General features: G+C 34.5%; 2 long non-coding RNA genes across 3 annotated transcripts; one reads left to right on the top strand and one right to left on the bottom strand.

Annotated features, from left to right (window-relative positions):
• Positions 1–2,308: 2,308 nt before the first annotated feature.
• On the bottom strand, positions 2,309–4,068 carry LOC105382094. The gene is made up of 4 exons (XR_007268013.1): positions 3,927–4,068; positions 3,457–3,590; positions 2,966–3,025; positions 2,309–2,626 (listed from the first exon to the last, which is right to left on the bottom strand). It is a non-coding gene; the product is annotated as an uncharacterized LOC105382094 (long non-coding RNA).
• Positions 2,626–3,747, top strand: LOC105384198. 2 transcript variants are annotated; one of them, XR_005254368.2, is made up of 2 exons: positions 2,626–3,235; positions 3,635–3,747. It is a non-coding gene; the product is annotated as an uncharacterized LOC105384198 (long non-coding RNA). The 2 variants fall into 2 exon arrangements; XR_005254369.2 differs by having other exon boundaries at positions 2,626–3,100.
• Positions 4,069–4,893: the final 825 nt, after the last annotated feature.

A 4,893-nucleotide genomic window follows, 5' to 3' on the forward strand; every position in this document is an offset into this window, starting at 1 on the left:
GTTTCCATTTTCGGGCTTAGATATAAAATGTTGCACGTGTAGGTTTCGGTTTAGTATACCCTTTTTGCAACACCCTGTTGAGTATTACTAATATTGCTGCTACGTTCCTGCTACCGCCGTGAACATAGCAGCAGAAGCAAATTTTTTGTATGAGTGAATTTGTTTTCATGATCATGAAGAAATAAGAAAAAGTAGCAAAATTCTGTTATCACTACATGCTAGGGGATGCTGCAATGAACCTATATACATATTACACATTTAACAGTGTGCTCGAAATTAGTCAAAATTATTAATTATAAGGACACTCAATACGGCCAAATATTATTCATGATTATGAAGAAATAAGAAAAAGTAGCAAAATTCTGTTATCACTACATGCTAGGGGATGCTGCAATTAACTTACTAACTACTATTACACCATTCAGAGTGCTCCGGCAGATTAATTACATTACAAGTTAACGTCACTCATTAAAAAAAAAATTACAACTAAATCTACCCACATGAGTGTGTAAATAACGGATAGACGATGGTAAATACATTATAAATCTATATATGTCATCTTTGTGTTTGCTCAATTGACTTCAAAATAATCAATCAAAGAGAAAGCGCCTGAATACATTGTACAGCAAATTGCGCAAAGAAGCCGTAAATTTATCGTGGTGTAATTAATCTCTCGGAGCACGTTGGTAAATGTGATATATGTCTATAAGTTCATTGAAATATTCTCTAGCATCTAGTGCTAACAGAATTTGGGTAGATTTGCTTGTTCTTCAAAATCATGAAAAAATTGTCGCTATATTATGTTATGTTAATCAAGTTAAACCTTGATAAGAACTAAATCTACCACTCATCGAGTGTATGTAATGGATAGACGATGGTATATAGATCGTAGCAATAACTACTTTATGTACGTATATGGTCAAGGGACTTCAAAATAATGAAAAGTGTAAGCATCTGAAATATGTATTAAGTAAGTTGTCGGCTAGGGAAGAAAGTGAAGGAATTTTTCACTAAAACAATTATCAGCACCTCAGCCCAGTTGGTTACAGCCTCGAACTAGATCCTTGTGGTCTGTGGATCGAATCTAACTAAAGCAACTAAAGATCTTTTTTCTTTTTTTTATTTTAATGATGGTTACTTTTAAAAATACATACAGTAATGAATGTAACCAGTTATATTACAGACTTATTTTGGGTTCTTAATATGTAGGTAAATAAAAGATGCCAAGACAAATTTATTTTATTTTAAGTATACAAATCCACATTAGAAACTACATCAACACAATCATGTTAAATTATTTTATATTGTTATAAGTAGGTATGATTAAAATCACAATGATATTTCTAAATTTATTATTTATCAATCAGAATATGGATACAACAGTTAAAATCGATAGCTTGAATTATATCATAGCTCTTTTAAGTAAGAGCATACTTTATTAAATAAAACCGAATAAAATGTGATCTACTAATAAACCTAAACTTAAATAGAACCTATAAATATTAAAATATATATAAATAATATAATTGTTACGTTCACTTCACTCTCACTGCACTAACTCATTGTTACTACTACTCGACAACAGGTGTCGCTATTATTACCGCTACTCGGCAACAGATGGCGCCATGTGTCCAAAGAGTTAAAATAAATACAGCTGTTTTCATTTTTATAAACATACGTATTCTTTAGGGTTTTAATTTCTGTCTTGTTAAATATTCTGCTAATTCAATTATTAAACTACAATATTGGAAATAATTAGTGCACATGGCATTAATGAAGGTCAATGCGCATAGTCAAAACATTGCGCATTCGCATTCGAGTCGATCGACCTGCGAACGGAACGGAACTGTCAGTGCTAACAAGAGCCTCTTCGTTTCGTTGTGCTGTTTTTGGTGCTGAGTGTTTGTAAAAAGTTACTAGCTTTTGGTTTTGTTTTGGTGCTTGTGTACAATAGAATTACAGGTAAGTCAATACAAAACTTAATAGATAATATCCAATTTTTACATAGCATTGATAAGATCTTTGTAATTTCCCCCGGTTTAATTTTTGAGAAATGCCACATCAGTTTCGGCTATTGTGGTTATAAACAGTCATTCCCTTTCTTATATGACTGTCTCTGAATATGTAGGACTTGAGATATGTGTAGGAATTTGTTTACCTACGTTGTAAATGCTCCATCAATTCTGACTGTCCCTTTTAATTCCGTGCCTTATCATTAGCAAGCAATTTGTTCACCAACTATAAATACAGGCTACTCCCACTATTGTACCCATAGGTAGAAATACATTATAACAATAACATGCAATGATAAAAGATAGATAAATTATTTTTCATTATTACTTGCCTTATCTGGTAACCTGTATGATATATTTTGTTGATTATGTTTCTACCATTTCTTTTGGGATAGGTGTTGGTTTGTTTTATTTAACATGCTCTCGGTTTTATTTTCTAGTAACTGTTAAAATAAAACTTAGAGCTAAAAAGTTTTCTGGTAGTGATTCTAGGATTTTTAAAAAGTTGCCTATCCAGGTTGTCTGTTGATCAAAATCCATTTAGTAGTTTTGTCGTCACATTCGCTGGGTACTTCGACATGTCGATGTTGCATCGTCATCTTCACCCAGGTGATCTGTTGGCAAGAAACGATACATTAATAAATAGGCGTGCCAAATAAATAACATTGCTGTGTGAACTAAAAACTATAAAAGTTTCAGTTTTCTCGCATACAAAGTGGCGCCTCTAGCGGAAACTATCATGAAACTTTTGACAGATAATCTATGCAGGTGACAGAAGAAAACAAAAAAATTTTCGTTTACGTAAATTGCAAAACCCGTACTAGAGGCCCTGATACAGGATGTGCTGCACCATGATTTTATTTATTTGGCTTTCCTATGCATTATGCTGGTCTTCAGTTTCAATATCATTTAAATGACTTTATTGTTTTAAAATAATGTATTTCTACACTTACCTTCTCATTATAGAGGCATGGCCCGGGGGCAGCGGCGGTATTCCCGAAAAAATAGGAAAGCTGAAATTTAGAAGAAAAAAAATATTAAATAAAGATATAAGAAGAGATGTAAGAAGGCAAGCTGACAATGGGATGGTATGTCTGCAAAGCCAATCATAAAGAACCAAATAAACTGCTTATGGGCTTATGGTTATATTAAACCGATTGCATGTATCTATATACTCTAAGCATGTATCATATTTGTTTTCTCAGCCTCACACTTTAACTCAGGTAAGTTCTGAAGCACATTTACTGATTCTACACTATGTTTGAATTCAGTTTCATGAAATTGATTATTCAGTAGACTGTGAGGATCTACACCTCTTGACAGACAGTCAGCTGGATTTAATTCAGTAGGAATATAGTTCCCTTTTTCAGGTACCTGCTCACATTCCCAGAACATATCTATTTTCCTATTTAAAGACTCTGTTGAGACAGCCTCAGATACTGACTTGCAAAAGTTACTTGGTAGTGATGAACATCCCTCGCTGTTCAATGGTGCAGTGCCAGCAACAATGTAGCTGAACTGAGTGTTGTGTAGAAACAGCTGACCTGGTATCACTGGCAGTCTCTCACGCAGTAGGATCTGAAACATGATGTCACACCCAAGTAAAATATCTATATTTCTAGGTTCGCTGAAGCATCGGCAAGCTGAATGTGAGATGGTATGTTGATGTCCTGTACATTGACACGGAAATGAGGCATTGAAGATGTTATGTTGGGGACAATGCATGATAGAACAGTGAGTTTATAATCACTGTTGGCTGACTGGATAGCAAATCCAAAGTTTGAAATGTGATGAATTGATGATTAGAGATGAGAAAGCGTTTAAACTGAATAATGGTTAATTGATAAAGGATAATATGAAATATTATAATCATTATATCAAGATTTATAGTCATCAACAAAAACTAGGAAATACCTGGATCCTCCAATCTCCGTTGGCCCACAGACATCGGCATGTTTATTACATCCAGGGGTCCACTGCTCCTTGCACCGTTGTGACCAAATGGCAGACGAGACTGCTTTCCTTCACAGAATACAGGCATAATAATAAGGCATTAGTTTTCTTCACTTGATGCCAACTGATGATCTGCTTCGCCGCCATCTTGCCGCTATGATGGCATTTTTATGGCAATCTGTCGGGTGTGCCAACAATTTCTGCCAGTATCATGTAATGACATTGCATGTGTATTTATTTATATTGTAAATATTGATACCCCTGTTCTTGAAAACTTTACGAAATGTTATATTTAAGCTGTGAATTTTATTCTTAGCAGTGCTGCAAACCTTATATTGTTGACTGTGCTACTCTCTGCTCAAAAAAGCACTTCCTAGCTCGGTACTATTGTAGTTTACTGCAAGATCTATCAACTTTGTCTTCACTACGTCATAATGTACTCTGTAACTACGTCACCCGTAATGGTGATTCCCGAATTTTCTATTACCATTATCATAGGGAAGTATTTTTTGGCAAACCCGCTAGTATTAGGCATCCAATCCACTCGTCATCCACTTTAAAACCTGTTCCAGACAATTTCTACGCCGCGCCGTTTCCATTATTAGATTAGCGTCACATAACTAATTCATAATTAATAAATAAGGTTGTCTGGTAGAGATTGCTATAAGCAATAAGGCCGCCTTTTTAATCTGTTTTTATTTTTAAGTTTAATTTTGTATGTTGATCTATTTTGGTGCAAATAAAGAGTATTGTATTGTATTGTATAATTCGTCATTGACTCGCTGGTGTCCAGACGAATTGATTTCAGGTTTCGCTTCGCAATAAAGTTATTCTTCGAGAGAATCCGGAATCGTCGAACATAGTTCTCGACATCAGAACCATTAGGGCCGATGTAAAATTTTTGCGAAAATCACTTTTTTAAAGATCC

This window comes from Plutella xylostella, chromosome 29 (genome assembly GCF_932276165.1).
Source record: "Plutella xylostella chromosome 29, ilPluXylo3.1, whole genome shotgun sequence".
Classification (NCBI taxonomy): domain Eukaryota; kingdom Metazoa; phylum Arthropoda; class Insecta; order Lepidoptera; family Plutellidae; genus Plutella; species Plutella xylostella.